An 18,862-nucleotide genomic window follows, 5' to 3' on the forward strand; every position below is an offset into this window, starting at 1 on the left:
TTTAAAGTGGCTAAAATATGTTTTTCTCCTGACCCCGTCCACAGCAGCACATCACTCAGCTTCCTGCTGCTTCTCTAAACTGGGAGCTGATCTGAATCTACTGCAGGTGATACACTGACTATAGATAAGAACCTCACACAACCCCACATCAGATAACGCAAACTATCACTTTGAAGGTAGAGAAGTTTGGTGGTCTGCTTTAAAACAGAAAATGTTCAGTGATTTCAGGCATAAGGTAGCACAAAATCACAATGTCCCAAAATGCTTTTTTGCCTAAACCGAATTCTGGATACAAACTCGGGCCTCTGGTATCAAAGTCATGTGCTTTCTGCACCTGCCATCCACTCCTGGTCGACTTAGCTACCATTAACAAATGTAAAGCTTCATTCATCCACAATATACGTTTCCCAAGTTTCCATAAGTGTCGTGAAAAACATGAACAAATTGTGTCTAGGTCCATGAAATCAGGACAAACACTGTAAAAATGCACAAAAACATGGTGGAATATAACGTCCTGAAACTACAAAAAGGGTTGTTTGTGAACCTCCTGTGTCTTTATGATTGATGAGATGAGAAGCTAACACTTTTTTCTTTCACTGTGAGTCAGCATGAGGCAGACAACAGTCTAACACCTCGGTCGGCAGGTCATCCACACAATCAGTCAGTGTTTTATCTGTTCAGCTGGTAGGTTCATGATCCAGTCAGCCAAGCAGTCAGTCAGTCAGTCAGCCTGGCAGACAGCAGCAGCAGAGGAACACATAAATGATACATACTGTACAAGTGAAGGCTTTGGAAAGAGTCAAGCTCTTCACTTCCTCTGGGGACTAGACAACTCATTCTTCTCTTTCCCTCAGTTTTTCTTTTTTCTTACCACAGCTGCGTCACTTCATCTTTAATCCATGTATCTCTGTCTCTGTCTTCTTATTCTGCGTCATATATTAAGTATTATATTGTATTTTTAGATTTAAAGACATAGTTGATTTCTTTTATTCAATTCAACAGTTTACATTAATTCAATACTATTGTCTGTCATTTCCTGTTGTCAGAGATCTTATATCCTAGATCATATGCGGGGACAAGCCATTTTCCACTCGAGGTTCATTGGGTTCATTCTTCAGTTCTCCACCATCTCTATTTATTTAACCACGTTCAGTGGAAAACGTCCTCTCGTGTCCGTCTCCTTGTGTTCACACACACTTCCTCTCGGCTTCCTCTCTCTGCTGAGCCGTTAAAAAACACTGGCTGCGCTGCTGCTGATTACGTGCCCCAGCAGAAGGTGCAGTATACCGCGGTGACTATAGCAACTTATGAGGGAGCCTGCAGCTGGAACACACTCAAAGGAAGGGCGGGGGAGGGTGTGTCTCCTGTCTCCGGTGTACCAGAGGAGGTGACACTGTGTGAGAGTGTGTGTAGGTACAGGGTGTAACATTACCGTCTAGGTCCCTATTTGTTTCCCATGTCCTATTAGACAGTGCTCATTGATTTGTGGATGTTAATGAACGGGTGAAAACATGTCTTCTCAGCTCAGAGATGTGGTATTTATTTTTATAAGACGAGTGATGTGATTATTTAGGGACATAACCCACCTCCTACCTAACCTTTCTGCCTGATACCAAGGAAAAACATTTGTTAGCTTGTGGGACAAACGTTTGCTAGTGAATAGCTTGATATGCTATCAGCACGATCTCATGAAAGCTAACAGAAAAAATGAAAGATACAGTACTTGCAATGGTAACATTTGCATTTAATATGGAGGACATGGAGACAATATCTTTTAATGTCTTAGTAATTTTATATGTAACGTATACTCCATTTGATATTTTGGTTTAACGATTAAAAAGTAATTATTAGTTCAGAGCTAACAGGCTAACTTGAAAAATGCTACATGACATTACGATTGTCAAATCTTCTGTCATTCTGGATGAATTACTGTGCAACCTGCTGTCTGTACAATTTAGGATTTATTTTTTATGCCATGTGAAAAAAAAGCTAGTTAAATACATGAGTTTGATCAAGTAAGCAATTGGGAGCTAGCAAGAAGTGGCTACTGACAGCAAGAGGTACAGGTGGTTAACAACTTGTGATGTTAATAAGCAAACAGTTGCAGACTTACACATCCAGCAGACATGAAGCAGCATTAGCATTAGCTTGGAATCATGTTTCTGTTCACCTATGACTGTACTGCCAAATGTTCATTCTCCCTTTAGCTCTGTTTTGGTCTCCACCAACATGTGCCTTTAGCTGCTGGATGTGCAACGTTCTTTCAGCCTGTCAGTCAGTATTTAGGTGCAGCGCAGATAGCTTTTATCTAGACAGGGTTTATCTTGGCTGCTGGATGGAGACAGAGTGCAGTGAGACTGAACTATACATGAAACCAAAACAGGGCGCTAAAAGAGCTAGGCTAATTTGGTTTTGTAGAGCTGCAGAGTAGGCTGATATACGGAGTATCTGAGGGTTCATTACTATGAAGAAGCAAACATGTACGCAATGCAGTAACAGCTGGCGGTGGGTGTACCTGACGCGTCGTGCTGGTTCGCTCATTTTCATGCAACAGTCACACAACATAACTGGCTGGAGAAATGCTATTTTGTGCAATTACATGTCACGCTAGCTGTCGATGCAATGCCCAAGAGAAATAAACCCCATTACCAGACCCGAACCTGCCTCTGCCACCAGGATTGATTTCTCCAGTTTGTGTCCTGGTACGTAAATAAACTCTGATCACAACAAACAGGGTGATTCCTCACCACATTAATCAGCTTCACCTCCATTCTGACATTAATGCCAGACTGGACCTGCCAAAACGTTTGATTGGCTGAAACCACATTGCATTTCGTCAACGCGTTACATCAGCCCATTCAAAGTGAACGAGAAGCGTCTGCGATGAAGCTCCAGTGTGAGGGTGGGTTAAGTGAAATGAAAGCGACCCTGTCTCCTAGAAATTATGTTTCTAAACTGCAACAGCAAATAAGCTTTGTAGAAAACTGTTTGCTGTCAAAGTTTAACTGCATAGAAACATAATTTCTACGGGACAGGATTAAATGAAAGACACTTAGCCTACATAGTCATAGTATGACTTTTAAGAGTTATTTTAAAAAATAGATTGTTTTGTTTCCTGGATTTACTTTCATGCCTGGTGAAAAAAAAACTAAGCAGGTTAGACTACAGGTAATTGTTGAATCGCCACTGAAGTCTGCTGCTTATTTGTACTTCTGTGCTGCTAAATTATAGCCTAGTTTCTTTGAGTTGATTTTAATTTGACTCCCCTTTTGTCATTGTTTTTGAAGTATCCCTAGATATCCTTTGAATAATACATAATGTACCCACTGTACTTTCCTCCAGGAACAAACTGACCCATGATGGTACATGCACTCAGCTGTATATGATACAATAGATCCTCTTTTGACCTCAAAGTGGAAGTGAGCACACAGAGTAGGAAGGCTGGATGGGAGCGAGGGAACATTTGATGATGTAACTGGGTGGTAAAGCAGAGAGAAAAGTCCTGAAACCGACGACTATACATCTCTCCTCTCGACAACTAGGACTGGAGTGGACACAGCAGATGGTGTTCAGGAGGAGGGGAGGGGAGACACTCTGCAGTTGTGGTCGGCAAAAGTCGACAAATGATGAAAATACAAACTTAATAGTCACCACGCTGTGAGTGTTTGCGACCCTCAATTTAAAAAGAAAAAAAACCAACTTCGTTGCTGCATTACTGTGCAGGAAAATCAGAAATGAATGACACACACAGACGGGAGAGGGAGAGTGTCGGACAATAGGTGAGCACCGGTTTTCCTTTCTTACCCCTTCCATTCATCTATCTCTCCCTCTATCACCCCCACCCTCCTCCGTCCCCTCGGTTCGCTCTGTCATGCTCTGTCCCCTCTGTGCACTTGCCTTTGTCTGAGTGCGGCCAGAGTCTGGCGGACACAGACAAAAGAATGCAGCCTGTCATGGAGAAAGAGCAAAGGTTTTGGCTCTGGAGGGGAGGCTGGGGGGGGTCTCAGGGTTGGAAAGGCATTGTGGCGATCCATTGTCGTTTCTGGTCTCACTCCTGATCCGACACCTTCCTCACCCATCTCCTCTGTCTCCGATTTCCTTCTCCTCGTCTGTCCACTTCTTCCCTGGGCCTCTGTCTTTTTCCTGAGCGAGGGATGAGAACGTTTGAAAAAAAGGGGGGAAATGCAGCAGATGTCTGACATGGAGCTGGTTATCGGCATGGCTGCTTTGAGCTCGGTGGCGTATCACGCTGCCTGCTCCTCCTCTTGTGGTGCTGGTTGTTAGTTCCCCACAGGAGGTGCTGGAGCCTCCAGCGAAGGCACAAAGTTTTGGGCAGTGCAGTGTCAATCCCTCTTCCCCTTCCTACAACCTGCTGGTACGTTCAGACGCAACGAGTGGAGGCTGCGTTTCTTTGTTTTTGCCATTGTGTGGAAAGTAACAAAGTACATTTACTTAAGTACTGTACCTAAATACTACATTGAGGTACTTGTGCTTTACTTGAATTCTTTCATTGTGTGTTGCTTTGTCCTTCATATTGATGCTTATGACCCCTGATTTAAAAAAGCAGTATCTCATTGGTATCCTCACATTTTAAAAAGATTTACTCTTAACTTCTGACGATGGTTCAATTCAAAGAACAGCTTAAAGTTAAATTTTTTTGTTTGGGTGTAAATTGGGGCAGCAGACCGTTGTCTTTTCTTCCTTCCTGTCCCATCAATCATCTCTCAGCTCCTCAGTTTATCTTGTGGTGTTTTGGAGGAAGTCACTGGACTAAACCACTTAACTGTATATCAAATAGTTAAAAGTAGCTTCTCCTCAGTAAAATGCTGCCTAGATACTTAAGTCACAATCTAGTAATGTTATTAAAATAATCAGTAATATCAGTCATGGTCATTTCTGCAGAACAAGTTCTTCTACTTCAGATATTTTAAGTACATTTTGTTGATAATACTTCTTTTATTTTTTGATTATTGTGTTGGTAATTTTACTGAGGTAAAGAGTCTGAATACCTCTTCTGCTGAACATTTCAGATTAGGAAGAAGGGTTGTAGTCAGAATTTTAGAAAGCATAAGTTCTAATTCCTGGCTGGACACCACACACCTATGGAACTTTTGGCCAACCACCAACCAAACTCTGTACATTTTTTAGGGTATTTAAGAAAAAAAAAAAAGATTTGTTAATGTAACTGTTCCGAGATCTGTAAATTCTCTGGAGGTACAATACTAATAATTATATGATATCATAATTACATGAAAGATGTCATAATTATGAGAAAACTATCTTGTAATTACAAGATAAGAGGGACTAGTGGGACAGGAATTGTAACACTTCAGAACTTGCCTTAGAATCATCATGTCTTTATGATTTCTACAATTTCAGATTAATTCAGTGATAGTTGTCATCACATCCAATGGTACATAGCAAAAATGATCTATTCATACCTAATTCGGCACACTTAATTTTCCAAAACATGAATAAATGGAGGCTAAAAAGAGCTGTAGCAACAGTGTAACTCACTGAATCCATGTCATTATACTTAATGTTTGTTGTAAAAGTTTATCTGTTGAAACAAGTGAAGATTCTTAATATTTCATGTAAAATTTTTTGAAAAAATATATATCTTGATATTTAAGCTTATACTCATAGCTTATTTAAGCTTACACTCATCAGACATCAGCTTCGCCCACTCAGCTTCGCCCACTCTCTCAAACCAAGGAGAAAATAAAAAGGTAATTAAATCAGGCAGCATCATAATGCCTCTGTCTTCTTAAATAATTGATAAACTGATAACTACCATAAGCCTTTCTCAAAATAATAATTATTTATAATAATTATTTTTTCTTTTGTAAATACATTGCACTTCTTTAAAATCTCCCAATTTCAAAAGAATCTAAAGTCACTGTCCATTTAGTAGCTTCCCAGCTGGAGCTTTCAGTTGCTTCGTGGTAAAGAATGAACTTTTCTATTTGTCTTTTTTGAAAGACTAAAGAGAAAATATCTTGTGATCTGAAGTCATTTTACTTTGACAGTGTTACAGAAGCATGACTTCCTGTCTTCAGTGATCAGTTGTGTAACAATTTTGGGAAATCCTGGTCAAATGTCAGTCAGCCTGTTGTCAAATGATCGTCAGCTCCCACAAGCTGAAGACTCAAAGTTCAGTCCGTGACTCAGCTGGTCTGTGATTCGACTGGAGATGATGAACCAGAGCTGACAACTGATGTCAAACTGCAGCTGATCTGCTCTCGGGGTTGAATGATTAATAGAATATCAAACGTGAAGCTGCTGCTGTACATCGACAGCATTCAGAAATAAGATGCACGGAGCCAAAGGTTTCAGACTTTAATCGACTCAAACATCCTCACATCCCTAAACTTTGGTCTGGTGCTTCTGCATATTTTGCTCTTTTGCGACCAGTGTTGCTATGCAGCAGTCTGGGGACAAATTGATTATTCAGTCTGGAGCCCAGACAGCCAATTGTCTCCTGCTTTGCTTTGATTCAGTGAAATGCCACTCTGACTGATGCCACCGTTGATAATTTCCGCAAAGACAGAGTAAACACTCAATATTTACTGAGGCTGAATAGTCACTGGCTAAATCTGATTCAAATGGTAATATTTATATCAAACTGCCTGGTGCGTATTGTTGCATACAAATGGAAAAAACCTTTTCTCTGTTTAGTAGTGAGGAAGGAAATCTGGTTTCTGGAGCTTTAAACTGACACAAGGGTGAATTTTAAAGAGCTGCTCTGATAACTTTTACTGTAATGTTACAAATTCAATTCAATCTTAATCAGCAATTTTAGACCAAAGCAGGTCTTGTATGTTACAGATAACACATTTCACATTTTTATTCAATATATGTTACATGGTATAAATATTTTAAACAGATACATTTATTTTCAGTGATTTCAAATTGTCTTGCAGTAGTGTGTGTGTGTGTGTGTGTGTGTGTCCGCAGTATACATACAGTGTGTGCCATCACCACATATGTTGTAGTTTCTCTGATGCACCAGCAGAGGGAGAAAGGAAACGACTTTATAGGATGAATGAAAGAATGTACAGCAGGGTGGTGGGACATGAAAGCAGGGCTCCACTCGCCAGTTTGCTCTTATTTGATGAAACAAAGTTTTTTGCAGAAAAAAAAAAGAAGATCACTTTAAATCTTTAAAAGTGTATCAGTTATTTTAATTTTTCTGTTTTTGTAAATTCAGAAGCACTTACAGACGATTTACTAAAGTTTTCACATCAGAAGAAATAGAATTGATATGTAATTTGCTTTCGTTGTTTGCTGTAAAACACTTTAGTTTTTTTTTATGTGGTTTCTTTACAAAACAGTCTTGATTTTTATAAGAGTTTTTTTTTTTTACTGCAATTTATTTTTTGATTCATTTTAAATGTAAATTTAAATGTTAATTTGAATTATATTTGACAAAAATGTAATTGCAACAGTTTAAAAAAAGTTTTTTAGCTTCTTTCTACACACTTAAAAAAAATTAAGGCGTTTATACCAAGAAGTTTTATTGTATTGGCTATATATAAAAACATATATATATATAAACTGTATATGATTTAAAGAATATTGTAATCTGTAATGTTTACTATTTCATAATGTCCCTAATTAAACCAAAACTTGAGTCTACTTTTGAAAGCATTTTTAAGATTATTTGATTTAAATTAATTTGCAATAATTCTCAGGAGGCAAAAAAAAAACAAACTTTCTGATGTTTTTCTTTTAATTTCAAAGGGGTAAGAGCACAAATAGATTATATAGACATAAATAGATCAGATAGATCGTAATAGACCCCTCCCCCTCCACATTTTAAAATTCATGCAGGTCAAATTAAATCCACTGTGATTTCAGGTGGAGTCACTTCCATGATGGACACGTCACATGGCGTCAGTCATGTAGATGATGTTTAAGGTTGATTTAAATAGCTTGGGCTGGAGGGAGGGTGGGGGGGTTGTGGAGGGTGGTGCTGCTGGTAGTGGTGGTGGTGGTGGGGGGGAGGGTGTTGAGAAGGGAGTTTGGAATCAAGTTACTCCAGTACTTAAGAAACGCTCTATACAGCTGCAGGATAGGCGACACACACACACACACACACTCACTCACACACTCTCCCTCCCTGAAAGGAGTGTCTCCGGGAGATGATTTCCTTCCCTGCGCGTCGTCCCCCTTGCAACCCCCCGCCCCCCCTCCCTGCCCCGCCCCCCCCTCGCTGCTACGCAGTGTAAACACAGTGTTCCAGAGGAATGTTGGACTCCCTGACCTCCACTGCAGTTCACTCGGTTCAGCCTGGCCGCGCTGTGCTCCGGCATCAGCAGCAGCAGCAGCAGCAGCACCGCCCACCTCCCCCCTTCCCATCCCCCCACCTCCCACCCCTCTCCAGAGCCCCTTCACTCCACTCACTCTTTTCCCCGCCTTGCCTCACTCCTTTTCCTTGTCTCACATCTCCTCCTCGTCTTCTTTTTCCTCCTCCTTTTTTTCTTACCCCCCTCTTTTTCTTCCCTTTACTTCCCTCTCCCAACACCACCAACCTTTCCCCCTCTTTTTTCCTTCCCCCTTGTTCTTTCCTGTCTCTATTTCTCTTTATTTCCTTTTCTTTTGAACCATCTTTATATTTATTCGACTCTAACTTGGAGAATTAGCAACACAGCACTGTAGATATACAAGCAAAGTCCTGCATCGAAATCACTGTAGTGAGCAACAAAATGCACTAAAACTATCAAGTTATGCTCATCACATATTATATGATCAGATTATTATATTGATAAATTACATGTAAGCATCATTTATGTATTTTAATGTTGTTGCAGGTTGCAGCAGGGTTTCTAACTGCTGTACTAGTGGAAATACTCATAGTACAAGTACCTCAAAACTGTAGTTAGGTAAAACACGTCTCCAGAGCATCAGGCTTCATTCACTCCCCCCACACTCATACAAAGGAACAGCAGAACATGAAAAAGATCCAGGATCATCCAGTCTCTTTAATAATCAGGACCTGAGGAGAACGGTCTGTCAGAGAGGTGGGCACATTTAGAGGAGTTACTCCTGGATTTCTGAATTCATTACTTTAAGCCTGAAAGGGTTAAACGAGAAACTAGACTTGTAGCCATTTTTGTTTTATTTTAAAATCCACTGGATTATATTTGTTCTGAAAGACCAGATGGATGGAGGGATGGACGTGTTGAGATCAACCACTGATTGACTTTGAAATTAGTCACAGACATTCACACACTAAGAAATTAGAAATTCACCCAGTGTGGGTCAATAAAGCACTAGACAAGTACCAGTGGGTTGTTTTAACCCAGTGTTACTGTTGTTGCTTTATACTACTGCGTCATTTTTTTACCCAAACTAAAATATAATTACTCAGACCCGGACGTTTCTTTCTTAAAATGATCACAAATTGATTGTTATTTGTACAAAATATATCATTTTGATTATGACATGTAAAACTGCACATTGACAGTGAGCATCAGAAAGTGTTCTGTGAGTTTAAAAGAGGTAAGAGTCCACAACAACAACACTGTGTGGTATCAGTGGGCACTGTGGGAACAGAGGAACTGTACTTGACCCAGTGTTCGTGCATGAATATAAAAAGAAAACTGTGCTTTAAAAAATGAGGTTGAATGAATACAGAAGTTGCAGAGGAGACGTGATCATTTTACCTCCTGATGAGTTAAGATTACGGATTGTGTTTGTATGTTGTTTTTTTTTTTTTAATAATATATATATATATTCTAATGATGATAATCTTGTTTTTATGGTGACCTCTAGGTCACATGACTGAATAACCACAAATAGGAATTGTATTTGACTCATCAGGTCAGTCTGCAGTCTGGTCAAACATCATCTGTCTCTGTTTCTGAGGATAAAATATGCAAGAAAAAAAAAAGAAATACAAATCCAACTTTTTCATCCTCATCCTCTGCATCATCAACCTGACTTCATTCTCTCTTGTGATCTTCCATCCATGAACATTAACCTTTGTCTGTCTGTCTGTCTGTCTGCTGGCTCCTCCATCTTGCCTTCTCCTCAGTGATTTGAGACAATCCAGCTGTTTTTATCTCCCATAAATCCCATACGCCGCGTAATCAGCCGCTTCCTATACATGTAATTATGTATTCAATTTTCATTTAAACCGTGATCCTCCCGCCGTTGCCGCGAGCATGGGAGGATCGTCAATTACTCGTAAATGTTGTGCACAGATGATGAAAATGATGCTGGTGGAGGAGCATGTGGTCGCATTTGCTCATTATGCCTGACAGGAAAGAGGAACTTGGCTGACCTCTGCTGGGCTCTGACAGGCAGTGTTGCAGATGTTGATCTGTTAATGATTTGATCCAGGATGTATATGGATTCTCAAGGCTTCCTCTGGCTCCTATTAATCACAGAGCGGCTTCAGGAGAGTCGGTGCTGCATCCAGCAGAGAGGAGGTATCAGTTTAACAGCTGCACGTGTCATTTTGTGCGATCATACAAAGGGAAGCTTAAGTATTCTCAGATCACAAACTCCTATGTAAATTAATATGATTTTGACCCTGAATGACCTTGTTCTTTTGGCCCTTGATGTATAATTGGACAGTATAACTCTGTAGTCATAACAACGGAGGCAAGAGGTGAAACCTTGAAAGATAAAAATGATATTTCTGCAGGTTTTCTAAATGGGATTTCATATGTGGAGCTCCATCACAAACTGAGGGACTTAACTGCGAGAGGAAAAGAAGAATGATGGAGGGAGAGTGAGTGAGAGAGCATGTGAATGAGTGAGAGAGGGAAGCAGATGGCTGGAAATATAGCCTGCTAAATTATTCAGCTAAGGCTGCAGTCTGCAGATAGATAGATGGATGGGAGCTGGCATGGACACTTTTATTAGGATTCCGAGAGCTGTGAGGAGAGTGGTTCAAAAACGCCGTGTTGCCTTTTGAGACTAAGAAAAGTAATTGCATCAGGTCTGGGAACAGCCATTTGCTGGAGGAATTAAATCTTAAGTCTTAAATTAAACTGTGAAATGAGGACAAATCTCTGCACGCACCAAACTTGTGCAGCAGAAAAATAAGTTTCAGCCGTCTTTAGATGTGATTTGTGTCAACTGCAGTATTTCTTTCCCCTAATGCCAACGCCTGGAGAGTTTAGAAAAATCTTTTCTTTTTTTTTTTAACAAACGCCCTAATCATTAATTTTGACCGATCCTGACTCCGTATGAGATGATTCAGGATGCTGGGAGCCCAAACATCCCAGCTGCCATCAGCAATTTGGGTCGTCTCAACGTTGAGGTCGAATAAAAATGAAAAATGGCCACGACCCGGTTCGTAAAATAAGAATTGTGGTAGGCATATGTGGTGGGAAGTCCAGGGGTCCTTGAGTGGGTTCCAGGGTGTCTGAGCATATTGAGGACTGGATGAAGTTCACTATAATTCACCAGAAGGTCTTCCTCTAAAGGAGCTCTTAACATGTATCTAAAATATTTGCATTGAAAACCTGTATTTGCCTCGAGGGGCTGTTTGCTTTATTTCCCTCCTCTGTTTCGACGTGCAGAGACAGTAAATAAGCTCTCTCCACGTTCCACCTTTCCATTTAGCTTTGTGCATCATATACGACTCTCCCAGATTCATAGACACACACATACACAGATGCACACACAGCCCTGAGTGGAGGGCTCCGGGGAAATAGAGCAGAGAGGAAACTACGTGCCTTCGCCAAGCGAGGGCTGTCTGGTGTCATGGCAACCGGTGCAGATTACCCCACCCTCCATCAGTCAGAGAGGAGAGAGGAGAGAGGAGGGGAACGAGGGATGGGCACACACACACACACACATACACACACACATACACACATACACACACACACACACACATACACACACACATACACACATACACACACACACACACACATAAACACATACACGTTTAGAGACACATGCAATAGTTACACAACATGCAAAAAATGCTCTTATAGGGTTTCAGTCAGTTTAAATATAAAATCTAAAATGTCCTTTTTTTGCATCAGTGATATTGTTTGCAGCCGCAGCAGCAAACACAGAAAACCTGAGTCGACAGGTGAGCACGAGGTGTTGGAGAGGAAGAAAATGAGGAAGGAGGGAGGGATGTGGAAACAATGATGAGAGTGGTGCAGGGACAGGTTAAGATGTGTGGAGGGGCCATAAACATATAGCAGAGCTAAATACGTCTGGGGTGGGGGGGGTGGGGGGGCTGGGGGGGGTTATTAAAAGCAGAAAGGTTAGCAGCTTTACTGCGGAGGTGGACAGTCTGCAACGTGCTAACACGTTTCACGCTTCCAGAGCCCTGCTGATATGAATTTCGCGGGAGATATTATTCAGTGTGTGTGTGTGTGTGTGTGTGTGTGTGTGTGAAGGTTAGCGCTGCAGCCTGAGAGAGGAGGGATGCTGGGCAGGAGGAGAGCAGAGGCAGTGATGCATGGACGAGCTGACACCGAGAGAGGGGGAAGAGATAATATTAGAGTCTGCATGAGGGTATGAAGGACTAGTTGCAGGTTTTGGTGGCAGAAAAAAAAAAAAAAGGCAAGACAGACGGGGTGTGGAGGAGATAAATGGCATCAGCGTGAGGAGAGGAGAAAAAAAAGAGAGAGAGAGGGGAGGGGGAGGGAGATGAGGTCGTTTGAGGACATTGAATCCTAAATTGACTGCGGCACAGCCATCGTCCACAGTTACATCACAGCCGAGCTCAAACTCAGGGTGAACCTCTCTCGCTCCCTCTGCCCACCTCGCCACGCTGCACACACAACTTCTGACCAAGCGGCAGTTAAAGCAGAGTAAGATTAACCTGCACTGGGGCAGGATCCGACTGAAAACCCGAGCGGGCGTTTTTCTTGTTGGCTTCCTCAGTCTTTGTGCTGCAGTCATCATCATCATCATCATCACCACCAACATGGTTGTAGCCAGCCTCATTAAGGCTCTTGTGCGAATTGTAAACAAGGCAGCAGCACTTGTTTTAAAGGCTGTGTCTTCCACAGAGGAGCAGTCCGTCACTTAGCATCACCGCCACGACCACGGTGCACTGAATTATCAAACCACTGCGCACGAAGTGGCTCCGTCTTAACTGAACCACCCACTGAATGTCAGACGGTCTGTGACTCTGAACACATATTTGTATATTACTTTTTTAAAAGCTTAATTTATGCAGTGAAATCCGACTAAATGCCTTTTCCCGCTCTACCTTCACACTGTTTCACTGGGAGCTGCCCAGTACAGCTACAGTCTGCACCTCTGGGAGTTCAGAGCCCAGCTGAAGGGCACCTTGAAAGCACATGGTAAGGTCATAGACTGTATATAAAGATGGACGTAGCCTCCGTGACGTCAACCACAGGTTTCTGAGGAGCAGTTTTATAGCTCAGAGTGAGCTGCTCCGTCGGTGTCGCCATCTTGGCAGTGCCCGACCCCGCCCCCAACTCCCAGCTAATCAAAAAATAGACAAAGAGGTAGAGCTGAGACTTCGGTGAATGTTGGTTTGTGGCAAAAATACACTCACCCACCTGTCACCCAAAAAGGCCACACCTTCAATTATACTTAATAAAATGTAAACAGGTGAGTTATATTAAATTCAGCCGTACAGTTGTCATGCAGGAGGAAATTAGCTCTAGACACTAAACCAGTTTTCTGCTGTAAAGTTGGACATTTGGACATGGGAGTCTATGGGGACTGACCCACTGTTGGAGCCAGATTCTAGTGGTCATTGAAGGAGCTGCAGCTTTTAGCTCTTCACTGTTGGCGAGACAACGTCTTTCTGTGGCTTTGCCCTCCATTGGAAGAGATCCACCTGATACTAGTTCCAATATCTCAACTACATGAGGTGAAGTGCTGATCTGATACCAGCTTTCTCTTTAACCCCAAAGTTTAAATCTGTGATGAATGTGAGTGACAGCGGAAACACGTTTGTCAAACTGTGTTTAATTGTAGACTGGTCTGTGTAAGACACTAATAAAATAAAGAGACTGATAAAGGATCAATGTCTTCCTACGTCTTTGTAGTGATCGACCTGTCTCACAGCAGAGAGCTTTACCCCATTAAAACCTCTTATTAACATTCAGTCTGTGTCTGGATATCTTACCTCCATAAGGAAAACTGCTTATTATTGCAGGTGTGAATGCACTGACAACACATTGCAGTCAAAATAGTGATACTGATCAGATCAGCCAGACATCATCTGGAGATGATCTGGGTCACACAGAGGTCAGATCGTTGCCTCGCCAGGTGTAAATGTGATCTGCGCTCCTAAAATTAGCACAAGCCACTTTTCACGGTTGGTAATCCAGTCTTAGTTATCTCCACTTCAGCTCTCCCTCGAGAGTATACCGCGCAGCTTCCCTTCACCTGGGAAGCATCATGTTTGGTCACGCCTCCACCCGCCTAATTTCCATACTGTAATCTGATCACGATGTCGGCACAACCACGAGATTAAAGACTCGAGAAGCACACATGTAACTAACAACATGAACAATGGCTCCATTCCGTTCAAGTGGCCCAAAGCTGTGTTGTGGTCCATGCAGAGAACTTGTTAACATTATTATTTGCACCTGTGAGAAGGGTCTTATGGTTCTAACAGGTTTCAATGTTGGACTAAAAACCACTGTAATTTAAAGCAGTTGCAGAAAAGAAAGAGACAAGCGGTATGAAAAAAAAACAAAGACACACAGAAGCTGCTTCACTGATTCTGACTCGATTCTGACTCTGATCCATTCACATACAAACCAGAACATTCCTTCCACCTGGCTCAGTATAATCTCTATACTGTTGCAGATATTAACCTGCTTTATCTCCTCCCGTCCTCAGGAGCTGCCAGGACAACAGACTGGAACCTACTGATGACCCCTGGCATGAATCTGTAAGTACTGATACCACATACATTACAGTGCTGAAACAACACAAGAAATGTGATATTTTTTGCTATTTTCTGAAATGTGCATCCACCAAACCATTGACTAAAGTTTCATCTAGTGCGGTGATACCACACAGGAATATCTGCATTCAGAGGACAGGTGCTACAAGCAGATTAATGTCTGTCAAAAGAACAGAGGACGTGTTCCATTTGGGACAAAGCCGACTGACTGATCGATCAAAACTTCACTTCACCTCCATGCTGTTTTTTGTGACTAACTTAGTAGAGCCAAATTTTACATGATGAGCAGCCAACTTTTTTCCAGTTAACCCCTCACATAATGTGGGGAAATTTAAAGGTCCCACCCAGTCTAAAGGTAGATGTCCATGTGTTTGTGATTATAAAGCAGGTCTAGGTTCTATATTAATACTGTGAAAGTATCAAAGCCTCAGTCCACAGAGAAATGCACACAGCCTGTATTCAGACACTGAGCCTTAAAACCAGCCGTCAGGACTTCTGGAACTTTGTGATGTCACAACAAACAGTCACCACTCTCAGCCACGCCCCAAGCCCCGCCCATCTGGACCCACAATCCACCCTTGCAGGATTTGGTTCCTCTGAGTGTTTACCTAAAATCTGCTCTATTTTTATTTGATGAATCAGAAAACAGTCAGCCAATCAGAAGAGAGGCTCAGATCCTCTCCTCTGATTGGTTCAATAACCTGTTTTTACTAGAGCACCAGAGAGAAGCCTGAGAGAGGAGATGTAAAACTGCACTAAGATGGTTTTTGGTTCTTAAATAGAGATCAACACTTCAGATAAAACACAGGAAAAGGTAAGATATGGGACCTTTAAATTTCATAGTAGAATTTATTTTCATTTTGCTGAACTGGACTGAGTTACATTTTTAGAATCTTGGTTCTAATATTTAGTTTGGACTAAGGTTTGTGTCCTTGGTTACAAAACTAATTTTTTTGCAAACCAGTTCATCAGCGTTCATTATTTACAATACATAGTTTGAAAAAATGAAAAATTCCTGCCTCTTTAATTTTATTTGCAAGAGGACACTTTCTCCTCATCAGGATGTTTTTAAGAATCCTGTGCACAGTGACGTGATAGTTCACGTTAAACTGGTGCAATAGTCCCTGTGAGCACCGGCAGAAGCGAAGAGGTGAGTGTTGAACACGCCAGGTTCCTGTGTCCTCTCCGTCTCTCGTTCCGTCTCCGTCCCTGTGTGATGCAGCTGTTGGCGTTCTGCGGTCATTGGCCTATAAATACAGCAGATGACTGATGGATCCTGCAGCAGCTGTCTGCTGTCCCACGGCACATGCACACATCATTTATACACAGATACAAATGTGCAAAAACACATTTGGTGCGTTTGTTGTTGTTGTTGTAGAAACATTTTGCAGACGCCTTTGAGTGGGAGGAGAGCTGACATGAGTCCAGCAACAGAATCTGTCTCTCTTTCTTCTTCTGTCTTCTCTTGTCTTTCATCCTTTGATTCTCTTCCTTGTGTGTTTCTTCCTTTCTTCTGTGTAACAACAATATAAAACAGGTAAAATCCTAAAACTATTATTGATTTAATATCTCTGTATTCTGTATTAGGTTCAGGGTGTTGTGATAACGTAAAATCCATCCCCAAGAATTGTGTCCCAGTCACTATCAGATTAAAAAACCTGATATATCAGTCTGAGTCAATGAAATGAAATGGTTATGGATGGATGGAGCATTTCCCTCCTCTGTCTAATGCACACGACAGCAGAGAGTGGCAGTGAAACAATGATGTGGATGTGGAGGATCCCAGATTTATCCTCCCTATTCAGCGCCGCAGCAGCTGCACAAACATAAGGAGAAGCATCATTACAGCGAACCGAGGACTGTTAATAGGCCGACGACATAGGGGGCCTGTTGGCTCCACACGGGGCTCACAAGAGGGGAGGGGGGAGGCGAGGGGGGCGGGAGAGCGAGAGGAGGTCAGGGGTCAGGGAGGAGTGTTGGAGACAGGAGGCTGAGAAGGGAGGGAGGGGTGAGGATGTATGTTTGTGTATGTCAGGTGTATTTTTCTCTCTCGTGAATGGAAGAGCTTGAATTGATCTGAAACTACATGACAGGTTGTTTTAGATAATGAATATATGTTGAGATTATGGCAGCCACAACGTATATAAGTACATGGCCAAAGTAAAAATAGATATACGCATCCATCCATAGCTGCTGCCTGAGCAGTGCTACGTCACCAAAAATCGCACTCTCACGTCAAAACCCACAACTATCTCCCCAACACACGACATCGTCAAACTTCATGTAGATTGCAGGATAGAAATGAATGAAATGAAGATGAAACATGTTGGCATGCAGCCATTATTCAGTTAAGATTTATTTATGGTTCAGATTCCTCTGTTATTAGTTGCATCCTAAATATCATATGAATCCAGTTTAACACTGTTTCATGCATCTGGCAGCCTCTGCAGTCACTTTGTGTGTGCATGTGTAATCTGAGCTTCTCCTTGACCTTCAAAAAGTGTCCACATGCCACATGCTTACAGTCCCATAGTGGCACTGTCAATTGAGCACTGTCCTCTGCAGAGGAGAGCTGGAGTTATGCGGACACTTTGAGAACGAATGTAATTTGCAAGGAAAACATGCACAGCTTCTCCGTGCGTGTGTTTGTGTGTCTTTCCCCTGCTGGTCCCGGCCGTCTGAAGGTCATGCCATCCCCACGCTCAGCTTCATGGAGCGCTGCCAGTGCTGACGGCTGCAGCTACTGCTGCTGCACTGTGTGTCTGGCACTTGCCTCCATCACTGCAGGGCATTGATTAGGTGGCACAGCTATGCCTCACCTGCTGGAACCAGCCAATACCACTACAGCAGATGCTCCAGCCAGCCAATGCCAAGGCAGGGAAAGGTTTGGAGGGGCTGGAGACAAACTGGCAGCCAGAAGACGAAGTGTTGTTGTTTTTTTCTTTGGTGAAAAAAACAGAAAGTATCACGGAGGAGGAGTAGAAGAAAGAGTAATAAGATGGAGGGTTAAGGAGGGGGGGTTGGGAATTTGGAGGGAGGAAAAAAGGAAAGCAGCTTTTGAAATAGCGACAAGGATGAGTAGACTTGAGGGAAATAGGCGAGGAGACCGTATTCGTTTTCACACACATACTGGCGCACACACACAAATATTTAAAGCCTTTTCAGGCTGCTTTAGTGAAGCTGTCAAGATGAAAAATGAGCTAGTCAAATCTAATAACGTGAGAAGTTAAGAAGCAAACTTTTCATACAGAGCTGTGGAGGAAAATGTTGATGAGGCCGAGCAGAGGAGATGTACGGAATTAGTCAAGAGTTGAAGCATTGATCCTTTTTCTTTAGTGCAGCAGAAGCATGAAGGGTCTCACCACGGCATTGATTGGTTTGACACAGCGAGAAGTCAATGAACCACAGCAATTTGCACAATTGACTGAAGGACTCATTGACTGACGTGCAGATCCTGAATGATGGAGTGCAAATTACACAATGAAATAAATGCTCATATTTTGTTGGATGGTGAGTTAATACAAGTTCAATAGTGTAGAGTTTTTTTTGTTGTCATAATTTCATAGTACGTTGGAGGAAAATGTTGATTTTCCCAACAGCGTCATCTTTTCTTTCTTGTTGTGCCTTTGCATTTCCTTGCTAGCTTGCTAAGTTGTTAGCCTCAGTGAGTCTTGCCACCTGTCGTCAAACACGCCATGTTCACGACATGATGTAACCATGAGCTCCATTTGAAGGCAGAATTAAAGCTGCCTTCACTTATTTTTTTGGCCACTTGGGGGCAGTGGAACACTGACATATTATCTCGTTAGCAAATGGTTTTACTATTTATTTACATCCAGCAGACATGGAGCAACATTAGCTTCCTTTGGAGTTGTGTTTTTTGTCATCACCTGCAGAAAGTAGTCTTTTAGCTCTGGTTTTGGTCTCTACCAGCTTATAAAAAATGAAATATCTTACTCTTTTGCTGCTTTTACAGAAAATGGC

At 42.0% G+C, this 18,862-nt stretch overlaps 1 protein-coding gene and 1 long non-coding RNA gene across 2 annotated transcripts in view; one reads left to right on the forward strand and one right to left on the reverse strand.

Annotated features, from left to right (window-relative positions):
• Window positions 1–18,862, reverse strand: part of LOC139614337 (ATP-binding cassette sub-family G member 4-like) — a 175,459-nt gene that overhangs the window by 50,597 nt on the left and 106,000 nt on the right. The window lies entirely within an intron of this gene.
• Window positions 1–18,862, forward strand: part of LOC139614339 (uncharacterized) — a 60,472-nt gene that overhangs the window by 19,393 nt on the left and 22,217 nt on the right. The window contains exon 2 of the long non-coding RNA XR_011687021.1: window positions 14,812–14,863. This is a non-coding gene — a long non-coding RNA (uncharacterized lncRNA). The remainder of the gene's footprint in view (window positions 1–14,811; window positions 14,864–18,862) is intronic.

Source organism: Trachinotus anak, unplaced genomic scaffold (assembly GCF_046630095.1).
Source record: "Trachinotus anak isolate AG129_WGS33_773 ecotype Australia unplaced genomic scaffold, CSIRO_AGI_Tana_v1 ptg000034l, whole genome shotgun sequence".
Lineage (NCBI taxonomy): Eukaryota > Metazoa > Chordata > Actinopteri > Carangiformes > Carangidae > Trachinotus > Trachinotus anak.